Source organism: Euphorbia lathyris, chromosome 3, assembly GCF_963576675.1.
Source record: "Euphorbia lathyris chromosome 3, ddEupLath1.1, whole genome shotgun sequence".
NCBI lineage: Eukaryota > Viridiplantae > Streptophyta > Magnoliopsida > Malpighiales > Euphorbiaceae > Euphorbia > Euphorbia lathyris.
The window spans coordinates 23,699,433-23,722,559 of NC_088912.1; the positions used below are offsets into that span (position 1 = coordinate 23,699,433).

The following is a 23,127-nucleotide window of genomic DNA, read 5'->3' on the forward strand; positions in this document are numbered from 1 at the left end:
TATGAATTGATATATTTGGAAGTGAATATAGCAAGTACAAATACAATATCTCAATTCATACCAATAATGTAAAATAAAAAACTACATAAAAAGAAGGAAAACAAAAACTGAAAACTATTAATAAAGGTTTAAGCTAACTTATCCAAAATTTAGCCATCTGGTTGTTTTGTTCCATGATACATTAATTTAACTCATGCATATTAATTTATTTTTATCAAATATATCCCAATTTAAGTTATACTTTTTATTTTAAAAATAAATAAAAATTAATTAGTAAATACAATTAATACAAAAATAATAGTCTTTTAGTTAATATTAATTTACTAGAGAACAACATATGGTTTAAAAACTTATACCTATGGATTGTGGTTTATATATTTGTAAACTCATACATTCCATCAAAAATTGTTATCTTATTATTTAACCCAAAAGGAAATGATTCGAAGAAAGTTAAAAAATGCAAATTACTCCATATATAAAGTATTATTTTGTAAATTAATTAAATTGCAAGTAATTTTTGACAGATGACTCCAACTATAAACTACACAAATTATAAATAGACCCTTCATAAAATTTTAAACCACGTAATTGGCTTTGTAGATCGAACAAATCATAAGTTTTTTTTTTTCTTTTTCACTTTGCCTGAGAGAAGTTGTGAAATAAGTTTTAAAAACAACTCATTATATTATTGTAGTTGAGAACGATTATTGAAGAAAAAAGGATAGTGATAATTTCAATTCCATTTTAATTAGCAACTACATTCTAATGATGGATTTTATATCCAGCAAAAGGCTAATAAGTCAACTGATATTACTACTTACTAAATTACAGTCAAAACTGGAATAAAACTCTGCACCCAATTTGTACTGTACAGCCAATTAGGCATTGAAATTGAATCAAGTAAAATCAATTACCCTTAAGAATGAATGAACAACATGAATCATCATCTCATCTTATCTGCAAAGGTAACAGTAACATACATTAAAAACACATCAAATTTAATTGTAAAAGTTTTGAATCTGTAATTTACCTACCAATCAATGATTTTCTGAATCACTTTACAACTCGTTTATCTGTACAGGATATCACAGTGAAAGCAAATTTCAGTCAGCAATATAAAATACCGGTCAAATGAACAAATAATCACTCACTCAGCAAATTTCATTATGCTCACAAAAGTTCAATTTATGCATTATTAGGGGTTCTGGTCAAATAGAGGACCTAATACACAAAACTCTAGTATAGCACTATTTAGGCATGAATTATCCAAATAAATGAGTCAGATTCAGATTTTGACATGGGACAGATGTAGTGTTAAGCTGATTGGTACTGACATTGAAATGTTGGAAAATTACTAAACGTGATTGTATTGGAACAAAAATAAAAATAGGCAAATTACTAATCTAGACCAATTGAAGGGGTCCATTAACATATTTGACCCATTTCGCTTCCATCTTACCAACTTAGACACTTTCATCAATTTTGGACAAAAATACCCTTAGTTCTACATAACCTAACATCCAATAATCTCCTCTTCCTTTTCGGTTATTTCAAATTTTTACAATAAAATTCATCAACCCAATCTAAGATCTAAGAATATTCATATATCATTTAAGTTCATGTAAGTATTATTTCTTTACTTTTCACACACATTATTTGAATACGCAGTTGGTTAGTTGAATGAGGTTACGTTGAATCCGTCATTATTCGATTTCACCATTCCGCCAGATATGTCGCATTGAGTTTCTGTAAATGCGACATATGTTGTCGCATCTGCAACAACATTGCTCCTGTCACAGTTGTGACAACAAATACAACTGCATTTAGATGTCGCATCCGAGCGCATTCCTTGTCACATTTAGTTATCCTTGTCGCATTTACTGTCGCATGTGATTTATCCTTGCAACAATATTGTTTTGATTATGTGTTCATTTCATAAATGCAGAAGTATGTCAACCAAAGAGAAATGTACATGTTTTTTTTGTCTTGGAACGGCCAATGGAAAACAGTGAGAGATGTGATAAATCGAAGTTGCTGGTTTTGTCAACAAAATTTGATTTGAAAAAGTAAAAAAAAAAAAGTTTATATTGCCATGCGTGTTGATTCAACCTCGTACGACCTCCAAATGTCCATGCAAGCAACATATGGTCCAAATAAAATGCGTGGAAGAGTAGCACCTATTGATGATAGTGAAGATGTTATAGGATTCATAGAGTATTGCCGAATGAATCTGACCGATTTGATTCCACTTTATGTTACTCTAAATCTGCGAACAACAGATGCTAAAGTATTGCAATGTAACAGGGACGGGCATGTCGGTCCGAGCAAACCACCGGAAGTAGTAAGTTATGATCCCACTATCGAAATGGAGGCTCGTAGGCATGTTAAGGATGATAATGATAGTGGAAATGATGTTGATTATCAGAATTACGATAATGATGATTATCAAAATTATGATAATCATGATCATTATGATGAGTATTATGATAATGATTATTGTTACGATAATAGTGGTCGGGGGGCGTCAGAATTTCAACAAGGCAACCATTGAATGCTATTGGTGTTATCAATTGGGCCACTTCCAATATGAGTGTTCCAATTTAGGGAAGCAAGTTAGCTATGTTGAGTTGAATGAAGATGAAGAGATGCTTCTTATGGCATATATTGAAGCTGCTGAAGCAAAAATACAGGATGTGTGGTTCTTAGACAGTGGGTGCGGCAACCACATGTGCGGAGACGCCTCTCTATTCTGTGCCATGGAGGAAGGGTTCAAACGAGATGTCAGCTTGGGAAATCACATGAAGATGAAGGTAGTTGGCAAGGGCAGTGTGAGACTGAATTTTGAAGGAGCAAGCCATGTTATTCAAAATGTATTCTATGTCCCTGAGCTGCGGAATAATTTGCTCAGTATTGGACAACTTTAAGAAAAAGGCTTGGCATTTTTGATCAAGAACAATGAATGTCGCATCTATCATCCTTCTAAAGATAATGTTGAAAATGATGTAGATGTCCATCGGAATGAAAATCACGTTAAAGGTGTTCATGAAACATCCAAACAATCTGATCAAGTCCAAGATAGTGTATATGAGAGTAATGACAAAGCTAAAAGGAAAAGGATGACTGATCAGCTCGCTGACATTGCAAACAAATAGATAAGTATTGAAAAACATATACGAATTAAAGCAAATAATTTACACATTGCAAACAAAGCCCATTATACTTACAGTAAATTTCTCTCTAACAAACGTGGAAGTGGAAGTGGATTGCCCTCTCTCCTACTGAAATAGGCATGAGTCATATTCCACAGCTCAAGTATCCAACTCTGAAAGGAAGAGGTTTGGTTTGATAAGCACTATGACTAATACATACATAGATACACAATTGCTTACACTGTATAAACATTGTCGCAGTCCAGCGCATTCAAGCTCAAATGCGACAAGGTATATGTATAAAGCTTGTCGCATTCGAGCCCAAATGCGACACATAGATACACTTACAGATATATATTGTCGCATCCAAGCGCATTCATCATAAAATGCGACAAGGTTTATATAAATCCTTGTAGCAGTCGAGCGCATTTAAGCCCAATCACGACACATATATCAACAACATATACCAAAACAACATATATCACAACATATATATCAAAACAACACATATATCAAAACAACAACATATATCAAAACAACACATATATCAAAACAACACACATCAAATCAACAACATATATCAAAACATACCTGGAATACGTGACCAAATCCTATAAGTTGATATGGAACTCGTTTCCTATTTCCCTTTGCATTTTCAACACAAACCTTCTTTCTTCTCACAATAGCGCTATCCGATGACTTATAGGTCTCCTCCCAAGCCAACACATCCCATGGGAACTCGTTGAATAGTGTTGGAAAATCTGCAAGGTCAATTATCCAATCCTTGGCATGCCTGTCGCCTGCATTATCTTGTATATTGTCATGCACAAAGTACAACATGACCATCATAACAACATCTTGGTTGTTCGCTTTCTTATCCTTCCAGTTTATCGATTTGAAAACTTGACATATATTAACAGTCATTATTGTCATATAATCCTTGAAATATTTCTTTCTCAATGTTTGCGGCATCTTTAGTTCGTTCATCTTTCCCAATAAACTCTCTCGTGTTTACTCCAAACCCGCTAATAAGTCCAAACTCCAAATCTCCATATCTTAATTCCACTCTTCTCACCTTAAACCATATCTCTCTGTGTTTACTTCCTTTATGCACAATCTCTCTCGTTAGGACATGATGAGCTATAGCAGAAGAAAAACTAGCAATCACCATATCCAAGTACTGTCCAAAACATGTTTTCTTGTACATTTCTATCTGCTTTTCACTTAAGTGTTTTTTTTTATCACCACCCCAGAATCCAAATTAAATCGAACAGTTATTTGTGTGATTGAACGTCTCAGGATATTTGTAATTGGAAGTCATTTTGCTCTTTTTTGCTTCCCTATCATCATTCTGCAAGATAACACAATCAACACAGATACACAAACATTAAATTTAACTAATTAAACTTGTCGCATCCGAGCGCATTCAACCTAAATGCGACAAGGTTTATGTATAAACCTTGTCGCATCCGAGCGCATTCATTAAAAATGCGACAAGGTTTATACATTAACCTTGTCGTATCCGAGCGCATTCAACACCAAACTACCTTGTCACATCCAAGCGCATTCATGGCAAGATGCGACAAGGATCTTGGCACGTAAACGCGACAATAACAACTGTGAATTTCACAGTTTCCATTAATGTTGCATTCGAGCGCATTATGCTTCCTATATCGAAATTTAACGAATAAGATGAAGGTCGGACCACTTACCTTATGTTTAGTTCGTACTTCCGCCTCATTTCCGCTACCTTCCTTTTCCTGGCCATATCGAACAAAAAAGAAGATGAAAATGAGGATGAACAATACACCGAGATGAAAATGCACCCTCAGAATGAAGAACAGAAGAAGAAGAACCAAAGAAGAAGATGCAGAAGCGGGAGTCGAATGGAACTAGGGTTATTTTTGTCCAAAATGGATAAAAGTGTCTAATTTGGTAACATGGAAGCAAAGTGTATCAAATATGTTAATGAATCCCTTCAATTGATCTAGATTAGTAATTTGCCCAATAAAAATTCAATAAGCAAAGTGAATCAAATATGTTAATGAATCCCTTCAATTGATCTAGATTAGTAATTTGCCCAATAAAAATTCAATAAATAAAAATTGAAGTTTTGTAAATATTAAGAACAAAAATTAGATCTTATTTGCACTATACTTTATGCAGCAAGCAGAACAAATACAGACAGACAAAACGTCTCCTATGGTTCATCTTATTTGAGAATATTGTATCCCTAGCCCCTCAAACTTATATAAAAAAAAGGGCGGTCCGGTCGCACTACGCGTCCCCGCTGAGCGAGGGTCCGGGGAGGGGTCCCACCACTAGGGTGTACTGGGGGCAAGCCTTCCCCTACCAATTTATTTGGCAAGAGGCCGCTCCTAAGACTCGAACCCGTGACCTCTTGGTCACACGACAACACCGTTTACCGTTGCGCCAAGGCTCGCCCTCAGCCCCTCAAACTTATCCAAAAAAAAAAAAAATCCAATAATACCATCAACTTTGAAAACAATTAGCCCCTTGAAGTTCTTTAAAGTGAAATGATTAATCCTAAGTCCTTGGTAGCAGAGCTCTTTAAAGTGAAATGATTAATCCCAAGTCCTTGGTAGCAGAGCTAATAGAGATTTGCATAAGTTGAAAATAAGGACAACAAGTCACTTTAAGGAGACAATATATTACTTTTTAGCAAATTCAAAAGGTCAATGAGTCATTTTCAAAATTTGGAGGGGCAATTGACTTTTATGATCGACTTGAAGGTATGTTTTAGGCGTTAAAAATTGTTAGCGGCTCAATAGACTATACACAATATATCCACATAATCTTTCTATATCAATATACAAATAGCATCCATAAATTATGGAAGCTCTATAATGCTCTTTCTGAATTTTCTTTAGTACCATTTATGCATATCCAAATTTTATGATTGTAAATTGTATATTTTGATTCAAACGAATAATAGTGGACTATATCACTGATTCTCCCACTCCCCCTCAAACAGGTGAATATGAATTTTCTATTTCCGGCTTGGATACAATATTCTCAAATATTGAGCTACTTAGCCCCTTAGTGAGAATTTCAGTAAGTTGTCCATGTGTTGGCACATAAAGACTGCATATCAAACCACGGTCTAATTTCTCCTTGATGAAATGTCAATCCACCTCGACATGTTTTGTTGTTTCATGTTGAACTGGATTGTGGACTATGCTTATTGCTGACTTATTATCGTAGTAGAGTTTCATAGGATCATCCTGTTGAAAAGATTTAACTTATTTACTAAGAGCCATGTTGTTTTATCAAAGAGACATCTGTATTTATTAAGAGTTGTGTTGTTTCTTAAAAGTCTTATTTGTAATCTATATATACCAGATCAAGAAAATTTTCTTCCATCAATTATACTATTCATCTTTTACAAAAGAGTTCTAGTCAGAAGGTGTAACATGTGCAGGTTATTTGAATAATAGAAGTCCTTCAAAGAAGCTATTGCGAAAGACCCTAATGAAGCATGGTGTGGAAAGAAACTGAATATTTACCATCTAAAAATATTTGGTTGTCTTGGTTATGTTCATGTAGCTGATGAGTTGAGAAGCAAATTGGATGATAAAAGTGAGAAGATGGTGTTTATTGGCTATGCAAAAAAATTCCAAAGGTTATAACTTTTATAATCCTCATAATAGAAAAGTTGTGATAAGGAGAGATGCGAACTTTGAAGAAGAAAACTCCTGGAATTGGGAGGCTCAACATGATGAAAATTATGACGTTCTTCTTGCATTTGATGATGATTTTGCAGGTTAGCATGAAGATGTAATTATCACACCACCGAATTCACCTTCCATATCTCAAGCAAACGTAGCAAACTCATCCCCGAAAAGCTCATCAGAAAGGCAACCTCCAATGAGAAGCTTGAGTGAGATTTATAGAGAAGTTGAAGAAGTAGATAACACAACTTTGTTTTGTTTGTTTGCTGATACAGAACCTGTAAAATTTGAAGATGTTCAAGAAAAGAAATGAAGACAAGCCATGGATGAAGAGATGAATTCCATGAAAAATAATGACAATTGGGAGTGACAACACTTCTAAAAGGCAAACAAGCAGTAGCAGGAAAGTGGACTTTCAAAGTGAAGAAGAATGCTAAAGGAGAAGTGGAGAAGTATAAAGTTCGCCATGTTGCAAAAGGTTTTTCTCAAAAGGCCGAAATTGATTATGAAGAAGTTTTTGCTCTGGTGGCTCGAATGGAGACAATTGGATTAGTTATTTCATTAACAGCTCAACAATGATAGAAAATTCACCAAATGGATGTCAAATCAACGTTCTTAAATGGAACTCTTGAAGAAGAAGTTTATGTGAATCAACCATTGGGTTACACGGTCAAAGTTCAAAAAGACAAGGTGTTGAAGTTAAAAAGACCTTGTATGGCCTTAAGCAAGCTCCAAGGACGTGGTATTTTTACATCGATGACTATTTTCAGAAGAATGACTTCACAAGATGTCCTTATGAACATGTTTTGTATATTAAGGAGAATGAGGATGGAAAAATAATGTACATATGCTTGTATGTTGATGATTTGATTTTCACATGATGTGATCAACATATGAGGAATTCAACAAGTTGATGGCGGAGAATTTTGAGATGAATGATTTGGGCTGATGTCATATTATTTGGGAGTTGAAGTTAAGCAAAGTGATGAAGGCGTTTTCTTGCCTCAAAAGTCTTGTGCAGAAGCTATTTTGAAAGAATTCAAGATGGATAAATGCAATTACGCCGGTGGATTGTCGAAACAAGTTGTCAAAGCAAGGATGGTGAATGAAGACTGAGATTTTTGACATGTACAAGACCAAATATCTTATATGGAGTTGGACTCATTAGTTATTACATAGAGGTTCCAACTTTAGTTCATACTTAGGCAGCAAAGCAGATACTTCGATACAATAAAGGTACATTAAATTATGGTTTATTTTACTCTTCTCAAAACAGTTTCAGATTGTTCGGATTCAGTGATAGCGATTGGAGGGGGGGGGATGTTAATGATCGAAAAAGCACACGTGTTTTTTTTTTTTTTAATGGAAACTACTGTTTTTGCTTGGAGTTCTGAGAAACAAGCAATTGTTACACTTTCAACATGTGAAGCAGAGTATGTTACATCAGCTTCTTGTGTTTGTTGTGCAATATGGTTAAAAAGAATGTTAAAAAGTTTGAAGTTTGTTCAAGATGAAGCAACTAATGTTTTTGTTCATAATAAGTCAGCTATTGCGTTGGCTAAAAATCTGATCTTTCATGATATAAGCAAACAATGACACAAGTATCACCTCATTAAAGAAAGCATTCGGAGGAAAGAAATTCAATTCAAGCATGTACCATCCAAATATCAAGTTGCTGCGGATTAAGGATTGTTCTTGGTGTTACTAAGAGATAAAAAATTTATAAGTTTAAAGGGATGTTTGAAAAGATAAACTTATTTACCAAGAGTCATTGTCTAAAAGTCATATTTATTTTTTAAGAGTTGTGTTGTTTCTTAAAGAGTCATCTGTATTTATTAGGAGTTGTGTTGTTTCTTAAGAGTCCTATTTTTAATCTATATATATCTATAATCAAGAGAATTTTTTTCTAACGATTATACTCTTCCTCTGTACATCTGAAACTTTATTTTTTGATCCAACAGTTCCCGCTTAATCTTTAAATCTTCAAGAATAATTTTCAGCCACAACAATTCACATATACCTTTTGTTATTGCTCGAACTGCTTGAGCACTTAAACGTGCTACCATGTCACAAGGTTCTCTCCAATAAAGGTACAATAGCTTGATGTAGACATTCTGTCAACCATTGATCCTGCGTAATCGACATCGGTGTAAGCTTCAAGTATCATATTTCCATTTCTCTTGAAAAAGATCCCTCTTCTAGGTGTTCCTTTTAGGTATTGCAAAAAAAATTGTGCTGCTTGCAAGTGAACTTCTCGCATAGGCTATATAAAGTCTAGTATGTGCTACATAAGTGAGTCATCCTACAAGGCATTGAGACATTTTTCTGTTGAGCGGAGGATCTTTCTCTGCTTTCCCTAGCTTAAGGCTTGGCTCTGCTATGTGGCAAGTATTCCAGTGTGACAATGGCGGTGAATTTAACAATCAATCCTTCCGTCAATTCTGTCAAAATCACGGTATGCAATTTCGCTTCTCATGTCCATATACTTCTCCTCAAAACGGTAAATCCGAGCGCACCATTCGCACCATTAACAACGTCATTCGGACTGTTATGAATCATGCATCAATCCCATTTAAGTTTTGGCACCATGCACTTGAACTTGCCACATATCTGCTCAATATTTACCCTCATAAAATTTTGGGTTATAACTCTCCCACCAAAATTCTATATCAAAAAGATCCCACATATTCTCACCTACGTGTGTTCGGATGCCTCTGTTTTCCCCTCATTCCTTCCACATCTCGACATAAACTTGAAGCTCGATCCTCTCCGTGTGTATTTCTCGGTTACCCGTCGAATCACAGAGGGTATCGCTGTTTCAATCCGTCTACAAACAAATTCGTAATTTCCCGTCATGTAGTGTTTAATGAGTCAATTTATCCCTTTTCGCTCACTTTAGAGCCTAGAGTGTCTGCTCCTGCCACTTCCTTAGAAGAAGCAGACTGTCTCATTCCTGTTACTGCCAATTCGAATGTCTCGCCCAACCACAATTTGTCACCGTCGACCTCACTGCTCCCTATCGCAGCTTCACCTCCTATTTGTCGCGTCAATTCGTCCCGTCACAGTTCGTCCACGTCAATTTCACCGTCGAAGTCGTCCGCGTCGCCTGATTCCATTCCGTCGACAACACCCTTGTCATCCTCCTCTGTCGAGTCGTCTGTGCCTGTCGAGTCGTTAATTCACGTACCCTATTCTCCCACGTCACCCGTTTTGTCTTCCTCACCGTCTTCCCCATCGTCGGCGTCTTCGAACAGTACCAATTCGTCCCCTGCCACGTTATCGGTTAATCCCAATTCTAACCCTGCCAATAGCAACAATTCACTGATCAATCCCAATCAACACACTATGACTACCCGAGCTAAACATGGCATTCACAAACCACGTCGAATGCTGAATTTGTCTGTGTCTACTCATCCCCACATATCTCCTCTTCCTAAATCACCAATTACTGCACTCAGTGATCCAAATTGGACACAAGCCATGACTGATGAATTTGAAGCTCTTATTGAAAATAAGACGTGGGTACTCGTACCTCGTCCTCACAATGCTAATATTATTCGTAGTTGGTGGATTTTCAGGCACAAGACTAAATCTGATGGATCTTTCGAAAGGTATAAAGCAAGACTAGTTGGAAATGGGTCGGGACAGCTTGCAGGTGTCGATTGTGGTGAAACATTCAGTCTCGTTGTCAAACCAGCAACTATCCGTGCTGTTCTTGGTATTGCTCTATCTAAACACTGGAATATCCGTCAATTGGATGTCAAAAATGCGTTCCTGCATGGTAATCTCAATGAAACAGTGTATATGCATCAAGCTTTGGGCTTCCGTGATCCCAAACACCCTGATCATGTTTGCCTACTTCAGAAATCCCTGTACGGCTTAAAGCAGGCACCACGGGCCTGGTACCAGAGGTTTGCTGCATTTGTTCTCAAAGTGGGGTTCACTAACAGTATATCAGATCACTCTCTATTCATTTATCAGCAAGGCACGGACACTGCCTATATTCTTCTATATGTTGACGATATTGTACTTGTTACATCTTCTGACAAACTGCAGGCATCAATTCTCTCTCAGCTAAACTCAGAATTTGCTATGAAAGATTTGGGACCTCTTCACTACTTCTTGGGAATATCAGTTCGGCATTCACCGGGTTCCCTCTTTCTATCTCAAAAGAAGTATGCATCAGAAATTATTGACAAAGCGGGTCTTGGCTCGTGCAACCCTGTTACTACTCCAGTTGACACAAAACAGAAACTCAGCATCTCATCTGGTTCTGCCTATCATAATCCTACGGAATACAGGCAGCTAGCAGGGGCTCTACAATACCTCACTCTCACCAGACCCGACATATCCTATGCAGTTCAGCAGATCTGCTTATTTATGCACGCCCCCAAGACATCACACATGGCAGCTCTCAAACGTATCCTTCGGTATATACAGGGTACCCTTGATCTCAGTCTCACATTAACGGCTTCATCTCCTTGTCAGTTGGTCTCTTACACCGACGCCGACTGGGCAGGGTGTCCAGACACTCGTAGATCAACCTCCGGTTACTGTGTTTTTCTTGGTGATAACATCATTTCTTGGTCGGCAAAACGACAGCCCACGCTATCTCGTTCTAGTGCAGAAGCCGAATACCATGGTGTGGCAAATGTCGTATCTGAAACATGCTGGATTCGCAACCTTCTACTTGAACTTGGATATCCAATACAAAAATCAACAATTGTTTATTGTGACAACGTCAGTGCCGTCTATCTCACCGGCAATCCAGTTCAACATCATCGAACAAAACATGTTGAGATGGACATTCATTTTGTCAGAGAACGGGTCGCCAAAGGCGAAGTCCGTGTGCTACATGTCCCGTCTCGATATCAGATAGCCGACATCTTCACAAAAGGGTTGCCTACGCCACTGTTTGAAGATTTCAGGAATAGTCTCAATGTTCGGTCTCCGAACCTTTCAACTACGGGGGTGTATTAGAGATATATTAGAGATATTTACTGTTTCAGATATTTACTGTATTTTACACAACAAACAGTTAGTTAGACAGTAGTAGAGTTTCACTGAAATGTGAACTGTGAGATGTATATATACCAATTTACATATCAATAACAATCACTGAGAATCATATTGTTACAAATCAGTAACGTACTTATGTCGGGATATAAAATCTCTTTTTTGGAATGTGCCGCCCCACCTCAATTCCTAGAATGCACTTCAGTCTCCCTAATGTCTTGATCTCAAACTCCTTAGGCAAGCACTTACTCGAGACTTGTTGCTCCATCTTATCATCCCACGTGAGTATAATGCCGTCAACATTGTAACGCCCCATATGACCAAATGCTCAAAAAACATGTGATCTTTTTTTACTTTGTTTTTATCCCATGGCTAACATGACTTGAGAATCTCCCAAACCACGCTTGAGCTCGAGGAGATTGTTTTAATCCATATAAAGCTTTATTCAACTTTCATATTGTATTTGTTGTCACATTTAATTCATAGCCTGGTGGAACCTCCATGTAAATATCCTCTTCAAGATCTCCATGCAAAAATACATTCTTCACATCAAATTGTTGTAGGTCCAACGACAGTTTGCAGCTAAAAATAAAATTATTTGGATCGTATTCATCTCAGACACCAGAGCAAATATCTTTAGATAGTCAATCTCATATTCTTTAGTGTATCATTCGGCTACCAATACTATCTTGCACCTTTCAATTGACCCATCAGTTCTAAATTTCACTATATACACCCATTTACAACATACAGGTTTTTTTCCTGTTGGCAACAGCACCAAACTCTATGTTTTTTTTTTTTTTTGCAATGCCTCCATCACTATGAAGCACCCATGCGGGTACACATATAGGTACAGGTACACATACGGATACAGCAAAAGACATTTTTTGGGAAGTATCAAGTTAGCCTTAACATATAAAATAGCACCATTTTACCTTATGAAATGGTACCGATTTACCCTAGGTAACGGAACTTAGGGGTAAATTGGACCGTTTCACAAATGTTGAGGCCTCTAGTTTCGTTATCCATGACTAAGTTGGTATCATTCCACAAACGTTGAAACTAAAACGGTGTTATTTTGTACATAATAGTTTTTTTCTTGGTGCTAGCCGAACTATGTTTTGCACCTTCGACGCCCATAGCCGAACCATCAGCAGATTGCGAATCAAGCATCAAGAATCCTACTTTCTTCACTCCGAATATTGGTCACTACTCCATTAAAGCATGGAACTTTTATTTTTTCAAGTATTTGAATTCTTACTTGATCAAACTCATGATTTAGTCCCACAAGAAAGTCAGACTTTGTCTTGTTCCATGAATTCTTTTAGTACAGCTGCATCATTAGGACTAATTGGTCTGAATTACTCGATAGTGATCTAGTTCCTTTCCATAGGGACTTAGTTGGTGGCAAACTCTGCCATAGATTTGCTACCTTGTTTTACCTCCATGGTTTTTGTCGGAGAATAATATAAGATATATGATTGGACCTTAACTAAAAGCTCGAGCTTATAGTTAAGGCCCAATCATATATCTTATATTATTCTCCCACAGTTTTGACCTTCGCCTCATACACTTGTGCTGTGTAAACAAATTAAATATTGGGAGAGATATATTATCTCGATATATTAAACAATGAAGATTACACATCTATTTATACAAGAGGGGTTGGCTAACTCTAGCCGACTCCTACATGGATATGATTAAGAGTCCCTGTACAAGTCTAAGTCAGGTTTAAGACTTCCTATACAAGTCTACGTCTTAACCAGTTTACTTTCTATACAATTATATTCTATTACCCCCCTCAAGCTGTACAGGTCGGGCACGAACTGTAAGATTGCCTTTAACAAACTGAAAACGCCCCCTCGCCAATGGTTTGGTAAAAACATCGGCAGTTTGATCTTTAACAAAATAAAAATCGATTTCCAAATGCTCGGTAGAATTGTGAAACACAGGACTGCTCTTAGCCCACAAGTCCTTTACAAAATGGCAAACCATTGCCATATGTGTCATTCAAGTAACGCACAATGCATTCAACTGCCCAGTGTAACTCAGTAGACTAATAGATAAAATTGTGAAACTTTATTAACCGCAAAGGCTATATTAGACAAAGTAAACGTGAGATATTGTAAACTGTCAACAATACTCCGAAATAATGTAGGATCATCAAAACATGGACTATCTCCTAATTGAAACTTTTCGGCCGGATTTGTAGGACTTGATACAGGTTTGGAGGTAGACATTCGAGCTTTTGCAATGTTGGGGGAAAAATTGGGGGAACTATATTATCTCCGTATATTAAACAATGAAGATATCACACGTATATATATAAGAGGGGTTCGGCTAACCCTAGCCGACTCCTACGTGGGATAGGATTAAGAGTCCCTATACAAGTCTAAGTCAGGTTTAAGAATTCCTATACAAGTCTAAGTCTTAAGCAGTTTACTTTCTATACAATTATATTATATTATGCTGCATCTCTGGCCTTTAAGTGCTTTTATTGAAATGCATCCTAAGTATCTTTGTCACTTATTCCAGGCATCATTGAATTCCAAAGCATGCCATTATCATGGAGTCCTTTTCATCCCACATCAAACCCGAATCTCCTTGATTTGGTCCGTCTCCCAGCAAATGAATAATCTTTCCCTCCTTTCAATATAGTAAGGACAAGTTGAGACCATTTGAGATAAAAAAAAAAAAAAAAAATTCCATCCATCCAATTTGTAGGCAGCTTGAATAATTTGTAATTCCAACTAAGATTGATTCCCAGATCTTTCATTTGGTGAAGCCACAATAACAAATTTGGTCTTCTTTGCTTCTGTCGTCTTTCCTTACTTCAAAGTGCAACTAACAATCTGAACAAAACTAGTCAATAGAACCAGCCTCGCAGATAGAGGTTGATAATCTGAATTTTCAGCAATGAAGGCTGACCAAGTATACTGCAAATACTCTATTTCATGAGCAGAAAATAGAGTAAAACAGAGAAAGAAAAATAGATTGGCAATGAAGGCTCCACCCTTGTAATTTTCTATGATTGTAAATTGTACTTATAGTGGAGCATATGACCAACTTCTAACATTTTTCCTATGATCGGTCCTACAATTGCTCCTTGAAATGCTAATGTAATTGTTCCTATAATTTCTCCAAATACACAGCCTTGGCGCAACGGTAAACGTTGTTGTCTTGTGATCAAGAGGTCACAGGTTCGAGTCTTAGGAGCGGCCTCTTGCCAAATAAATTGGCAAGGGAATGCTTGACCCAGTACACTCTTGGACCCCTCCCTGGACCCCCGCGTAGTGAACCGGGCCGCCTTTTTGCACAGCTTGTTTTAAACATTTCTCTTATTCATTAGTTTACTATTTCTCACTTGCACAGTACATGAAATAAAACTTAAGATCCAAGAAGAAAAAAACAAGTCACTTGTGATCCAAGCCTATAATATAGACCACTGTTTCTTATATCCTGACTGCATGATGCAAAATTTTAAAAAGGGCGGCCCGGTCACACTACGCGTCCCACCACAAGGGTGTACTGGGGGCAAGCCTTCCCCTGCCAATTTATTTGGCAAGAGGCCGCTCCTAAGACTCGAACTCGTGACCTCTTGGTCACACGACAACAACGTTTACCGTTGCGCCAAGGCTCGCCCTCAAAATTTTTATTTGAGTAATTAGTATAAATTGTGCTAACATACAGAATTAGGATTAATTACAATCATGGTCCTCCAACTATAAAAAAAATGAAACAAAAATAACATAATCTTAAATTCATCAAGATTTTGCTACGTGGAAAATTTAAAAACAAAAAACAAAAAAATATATAATTTTTTTTTTATTTTCCACATGGAAATCTTTTGATGAGATGTCATACACATGATATTTTCAGCAAATGTGTTTACTGGTTTCATGACAAAATAACCATGGGTGAAACCAAAATTAAACCGTGATATAGCTTTCTCATTAAGAATTTAAGATTTGTCCTTTCAAAAATAATTAAGATGTATAACGTTTTTGTTTCATTTATAATAATTGGAGTACTATAGATATAATTAACTCTACCTAACTACTGTATGATTAAATAAGCACTGGAACAAAAATTAGAAAATAAAATAAGATTCAGAAAAGTTCATGTAATTACCTGTGTTTCCGCTATACTGTAAAATTTCTCGTTGGATGTGTTGTCGTCCTATCCAACAGTTATAAATGATAACAATCAAATCAAATCATGCTAAAAAACTAAAAATAATTTGTAATATTAGACGCATAATACAGAAAAATTTCAATAAAATATAAGATTAAAAAAAAAAAAAAAAAAAGTAAATCATGCCCTTTTTCCTAAACCAATGTGCATATAAAAATTAAAAAGTAGGAGTTAGAAATACACGATTTTTATTACCAAGTATAAAAATTGGTAATTAACAAAGAAAAGAATCATATGCCCTAATGATTCTTTTAGCTTGTCCAAAAAAAAAAAAAAAGTTAGTAACAAAATATTGAAATTTGAAAAAGAAAAAGTTCAAAGTTTTTTTTGGATAGAAATTGGGACGAGACAGAATTTGGGCGGGACGAGCGCCCATGGCCCAGAAAAACTCGAATATATTAAAAAATGAAAAGTATGGGTTAAACAGAAGAAGGGGAAGAAGAACAAACAAAAAGAAAATAAAAAAGAGAGTTAAGAGAATCTAAGGTGACTAATATTACAAATGTCATCATCAATCATCAAATAGTAAAAAGCCAAAGCCGAAGGCCACCAGTTAATTGCCGAAGAGGAACCTCCAAACTTTGTAAGAGCGTCTGCAACTCTGTTTCCTTCCCTGAAAATGTGGGTAGAAAAAATGGTCATCCTTGAGCAAATGTTGAGACAATGCAACCAATCTTGACGAATAGCCCATGGAACCTCCATGGAACGCTTTTTAATTAGATTAACCACATACATCGAGTCTGAACCCAAAAATGATGCCAACTATTCTCCCAAGCCAATTCAATTGCGAAAATTGCAGCTCTCAATTCAGCCATATAGGCAAAAGAATGAGGGATAGAAAACGCGAAACAGCCTTTTGAGAAGCTGCGAGAGTTACGAAAAATGCCACCCGCCCCCGCCTCACCTGGCGTACCAAGAGCAGAGCCATCAACATTAACTTTAACCCAGCCAGGAGGAGGCTTAACCCAACGGACCGAAATGATGTTGGGAGCAGGAGGCGGCCTTGGCGAAGCCTGAAGACGAGATACCAGCGTCACGGCTTGAAGTGCAAAATCCTCTAGCACTGGTAAAATACTCCATGATCATCCGAAAGAGACTGTTCTTAGCGCACTGAATTGAAGGGGAAACCTCGTTGAAAATCGCTTCATTCCTGGTGTGCCAAATTAACCAGACGCAAGTGACAGAAGCAACACGCCAGATCAATGACACCTGAGAGCCGAAGCGTAAACTACGCAGACTGTCAAAGAAGTGGATAAACTGGGAGTAACGTGGCAAAGAGCAATCGAAAAACTGCTCAAGCACCCGCCAAAGAGAACCTGCAAAATAACAGTTAATAAATAGATGGTTAACGGACTCAACATCCACACCACGAAGAGCACATCGAGAAGCTATAGACAACCCATGGCGCTAGAGCTGATCTTGAGTCGGAATGCGACCATGCAAAACTCTCCAAAAGGTGAAAGAATGAGAGGGAGGGATGTGGGGATTCCAAACAAACTTGTGCCAATCCACCAAGGAGGTGCTAGAACTGACCGCCGAATAATATTTCTTAGCAGTGAAATTACCTTTCTCAGAGGGCTGCCAAGCACAGAAGTCATTACTGTCACGACCTCTTTGAATTGACCGAATACTGACTTGGACATCCGAAGGCAGATTTTCTAAATTAATCCACTCAGAGTTAACCAAAAAATCCTCGACAGAATTATAACGTTTACGCTTATCTCGCAATTCAAGCCCCAATCTATCCGCCAACGAAGGAATTATCCACCTATCAGTCCAGAAGTTGAGAGCCGAAGATTGACCAATCCACCAAACAGTTTGGTCCCATAATGAGGAATAAACAAATCTACAAGAACACCAAATCGAAGATGGGGCAATGGTAGCTTTAGGCAATCCTAAGACTGCAAGAAATCTAGATTTCATAAGTGAAATAGCCAGACCGTTACCTTGAATAAGCTCCCAACACAACTTCCCCAAGAGTGCCTGATTGAAAACCTTGAAGTCTTTTATTCCTAATCCTCCGCCCTCCAAGCTTTTACAACAAATCTGCCAGGGAACAGTAATTAGTTTCCTCTTATCAATACAACCCGTCCAAAGGAAATTCCTAACACCTCTGTTAAGCTTTTTCAACAATCCCATTGGCCACTTATAAATTAAGGAGTGAACCAGAGAGCCAGTTATAGCAGACTTGATTAGAGTTAAACGACCAGCAAAGGACAAAGAACCACCTTTGCATTTACAAAATTGGGGAAAAAAATTATCCGCAAGAATACTGAGATGACGAGCCCTAGGAACCCCTTTAAAAAGAGAAACCCCTAAGTAGTTGAACGGAAGACACTCCACACGGATGCCAAGACAACGAGCAAGCCTATCCCGCCTAGGAAGACTAACCTGAGAACCAAAGAAGACAGAAGATTTGCTCCAACTAACCTGTTGACCTGAAATCCTTCCATAGAAAAGCAAAAACTCCATGAGCAAACACATGTTGCTCATAGAAGCCACTCCAAAAATGAGCATATCATCTGCAAAAAGGAGGTGAGAAGGAAAAGATTTCCCACCAGAGTAATACATTGGGGCATAAATACCATCCCGTTCCATTTTAGATAACCAACGAGAAAAAAAGTCCTCAGCAATGCCAAAAAGAAGAGGAGAAAGGGGGTCTCCTTGCCTAACTCCCCTAGAACAACCTGTCAGATATTAATATGGAGTGAACCTTGAACTATCAGCTTGAGCTTTTAGCTAAAACGGTTTCATGACATGGTATCAGAGCCAGGTTGACCAAGTGGTCTAGGGTTCGATTCCTGGCAGCCCCATTTGTTGAGTTATTTGCAGGACATGAATCCATCACCTCATTAATTGGAGAAAGATCAACATGATCCCTTGTGCTACGAAATAGATTAGAGAAATACTCAATTACATGATCAGATAATCTTTCTATGTTAGAAGAGGGACCACCTTCGTCAATTATTAAATTCTGAATGTCAGCCCATGATTTTCTAATCCTGGCAGACTTCTGGAAAAAATTTGTGTTTTTATCAGCCTCTTTAAGCCACTTAATACGACTTTGCTCTCTGTACATCATTTTCTGTCTTTGAAGTTGCAAGTCTAGATTGGAGCAAGCAGCAGATTCAACTCTACTCAACTCCGGGGAATCACCTTGTGTTGCAATTTGGATCTGAATATCCGCAAGTTGGGTTTCTGCCAAACAAATGTTAGTGTCAACTCTGCCAAACACATTTTTATTCCATTCTCTGAGAATAGGCCTAAGAGTACGAAGTTTATGGCATAATAGTTGTGCAGGAGGAAGAGAAATGTGAGAAACTGTCCAGTGATTAAAAGTTCGACACAAAGGGCATGTTTGTTTGCCAGAAAATATTGTGTTTTAAGAATATTATCTAAGGTGAAATTTTTTTGTTGGAAAATAAGAAAAAGTGGTGAGTGAGTGTTGTTTTTAAAACAGTAAACGGAAATGAGAGTATATGGTTCTAAAAGGTCTAGGAAAATGTTTTACTCTTTTCAAAAGTGAAATAATTTTCCTACTTTCTAACCTAAAAATTTTCGTTGACTTATTTTCCTAAACGAACAAACACTGAAAAATATTTTCCGATAAATAAACGGAACCCAACTTCATTTTTTCTAAAGAAATTCTTGAAGGCTAATTTAAGACAAAGATATATAGATTTTGAAGAAGAGGGGTTAAAAAGAAAGAAGGTTTTCGGCTACCAATGAACCAATTAAACTTAAAAAAAAAAGTTTAAGCTAATATTTAAGGGCCAACAATATCTTTTATATTTATCTCTGACACACCTCCGCGTGTGAATGCCCCGTGAGCTTATAGCATGTACAACACATAATTTCACCAATTTGATAGGATTCAAACCCTCAACCACTTGATCTAAGAGCTCTGATACCATGTCAAGAAACCAATTGAATCAAAAACTTAATGATAAGTAAGACTCAAGAATAATAATAAACCTAATATGAATATAGCAAGATAAACTAGCTCAAAATAGACTAATAGAACTTCAATGGAGTTTCCATCCATAAATAGGGATAGCAACCACCAAAATGAATATTTGATTCATTTCTAAAATGTTATCTGAATTTTAAAAAGTGCAAGTATGTTAAAACTACTAAAATGTCACAACTCAATAACGAAAGAAAAAATAAAAGTAAAACAGATGAACACAGCAGCAATAAATGGTTGTGGTTTCTCTAGGCTAGTATGTTCAGGATTGCTGCCTTGAGCTTCTGTAACTTCCTTTTAAGCTAAGAGGTTCGGCATGGCTCACTCTCTCTGTCTTTGGTCTTCAACTTCGGCAATTCCAAGGTTTGGCTATTTTCACCTCATCCTCAAACTGAAATTTTTGTTAATCTTACTAATAATTGAGTAGACTCCTCATAGCACAATTCCAATAATGCATAAGCCCATCACTCCCTCAAACACTATTCTTACTTTACTAGGAGTGGATGAAACAATGCATTCACACAAGACTTGAATCCACCAAAGTCCAAGTCCTACATGAAACAAATCCTCCTTGAGGGCAAAGACTTCCTTATGCCTCCTGTTACATAACAAGTCAATGTAATAAGTGTATTATGTAACAGGTCAATGTAATAAAATGTAGAGCATGCTTATTGACTATAGGCATATGTTATATGGAAACTCTCCTTCACTAATATTTCCACGTTTCATGTCTGTTTCCATTTCTTTTTCTTTTCCATTCCCAATACCGTTTTCTAGCCATATTTTTTCAAAAATAGTGTTTTCCGGTATCTGTTCCCGTTTCCATTCCCATTTTCGTTACCGTGCAACATAGCTATAGGCTGCTACAAGAAAACTTTAGGTGGTTAGCAGGAATACTATGTTTCCTTGATTTAAGGAGTGGTTTTAGCAATGTCTTGTATATATATGTATAAAAGATATTCATATAGTCTCTTAGTCTACATTGTATCCCATGTTCCTGGATATTACATGGTCTTTTACACCTCCCAGAGTTGACCTCTTACTTGGAACTTCCAATACCTATTGATAACAACCTGATTAAACAAAGTTATTCTCGGATCTGGACTTAAAGGTCCACAAGCGACTACCTGGAGAGCCGGTCAAATCTCAAAGAGCACCCAAAAAAAGGCGACCCCGTCTTCCAAACTTGAACATCACAAAAGGAAGCCTTCCCGCATGGTTTCTTATTGGAAAGCATAGGTGTTCCAATAAAAGTCTGGCACGTCAAAAGGTGTTAACAGAAGACATTTACAAAAAAGGCTACCCGACCTATATATATATATACGGAGCATGAAGATCACAAAGGTATGCCGAAAAACTCTAGCATCTGTTTTTTATTTTACTCTTTAGATCTGAGTATTATACTAACTTGAGTATCGGAATACTTATACCGGTGAGCCAGCAACTCCTCTGTTATACAGATTTGATTTGCTCAAGGGTACAAAGAAGAATTGAGGCTATTCTATTCTGTTCTATTCCATTCTTAAATTTTTGTTATACATTACTTATCTTACTCCCCCTTAATAGAGTAGGAATATACTTCAATCCATCTTTTACAAAAGAGTAAGCCTTATTCCTTCCTACATAAGGCATCAAAATCATATAACCAAGGTCTTCCATTTGACTCAATAACATCAGAGGACACTTTATCAAAGTAATGCCCTATGAGAACCAAACACTTCATTGGCTTCGGCTCGAGCTTCTTCAACCTTTTTTTATCTAACCTAATCCAAATGGCTCCGAGTGTGTTTAGGTGTCAATCCATACATGCTAATAGCGTAAGACTTGTGAAATTCCATTGACTTGATTGTTAGATAGTCACCATGTACCTCTTTCCCATCACTAAACACATTATGTGGATTGATATGATTTTGTTCGACTTGAGAAGTCACGGATGAGTACTTTATCACCCTTTACGAATGGTCATCATCCGAACAGTCACAGCCATCAACAGAATCACAAACACCACTCTCATCTGAATCATCGTCACACATAATGTTTAACCAAGTTATCATTCCTTTACTTGCATTCATTTAATAAATAGTTGTAATATTTTGAAAGACTACGTGAATATTATTCGCTTTGGTCCAAATCCCATTTTCAGGGCTTTACGATTTTAAACTTGCATGTATTGGACACACACTCAGATAGCCCAATAACTACATCTCCATTTCAATATAAGATTCAGTTCATTCCTACCCTATCGTCATCTTTTAGGGAACCTTTTTTCTCGGGCATTTTGCCCCCCTCTCAAGGTCGAGTCATTACAGCCCACAAGCTTCCACTTCCACTTGCTTTGTTCCTGAACCAATTTATCACATATAGCTGACTCCTACTAATTGTAACTGTTAAGCTCAATACCATGTCAACAATATTTGCTTTGTCTCAATCCCATTCCCAACAACTCCCTTCCCATTTCCAACTTGGATTTTGATTCATTTCTACCCATCGTCATTCTTTAAGCTCACTCCTTATTGAGGCCTTCTGGCGAAATACCCCCACGGGGCCAAATCATTACAAGAGCCAAACTTATTGTCTCCAAAACATTTGAATGATTACATAAACTTTTAGGCTACCAGAGCACGAGCAACTTCCTGCAAACAAGCTCTCTCTTCCTGTTTGGAGCTTAGTCACGATTAAAGCTTCTCACCCCTCTTTAAATGTGCACAATGGGAATCGGACCTGAGAATTCTTACAATAATTTCTGACCATAATTTCAGCCTGCCAATTGTGCCATAACCAGTAATTAAATATCTATTCATACTCCGAGAGAAAGAACCACCCTATCAAGCCTTCCTTTTCCTTCATTCACAGTTCCAAGGGACTATTTAAAGAATTAAAGCATCACATGGAAATCGCCTCATTTCTTCTATTCTAGTCTTCAAGGTTTGAACTTCAACCATGTAACTTCCCCTTGTTGTCTCAGTAATTAATGAATAACATACCTAAGACTTCTGAAGGATTGTTAGTAGGGTCAATATGTCTCCTTAATTGTAGGAGCAAGGTTGTAAAAAACGTTAGACGCTAGTCGGTCGGATTTATATTTTTGTATTTTTTATTTGTTAATCAA

The 23,127-nt window shown here is 37.0% G+C and overlaps 1 protein-coding gene across 7 annotated transcripts in view; it reads right to left on the reverse strand.

Moving 5' to 3' along the window:
* Positions 1 to 801: 801 nt before the first annotated feature.
* LOC136222413 (histone-lysine N-methyltransferase ATX2-like) overlaps positions 802 to 23,127 on the reverse strand; it is a 62,474-nt gene continuing 40,148 nt past the window's right edge. Inside the window, exons 25-30 of one of the 7 annotated variants that reach the window (XR_010685629.1) lie at positions 15,989 to 16,036; positions 4,862 to 4,909; positions 3,741 to 4,500; positions 3,225 to 3,322; positions 1,035 to 1,073; positions 802 to 957 (exon numbers count right to left, since the gene is read on the reverse strand). The gene's annotated coding sequence lies outside the window, so the exon portion shown is untranslated. Of the gene's footprint in view, positions 958 to 1,034; positions 1,074 to 3,224; positions 3,323 to 3,740; positions 4,501 to 4,861; positions 4,910 to 14,075; positions 14,794 to 15,851; positions 16,037 to 19,858; positions 19,956 to 20,037; positions 20,617 to 23,127 lie in introns of those variants that run through there. The other 6 variants (XR_010685631.1, XR_010685630.1, XR_010685632.1 and 3 more) reach the window with 6 other exon arrangements.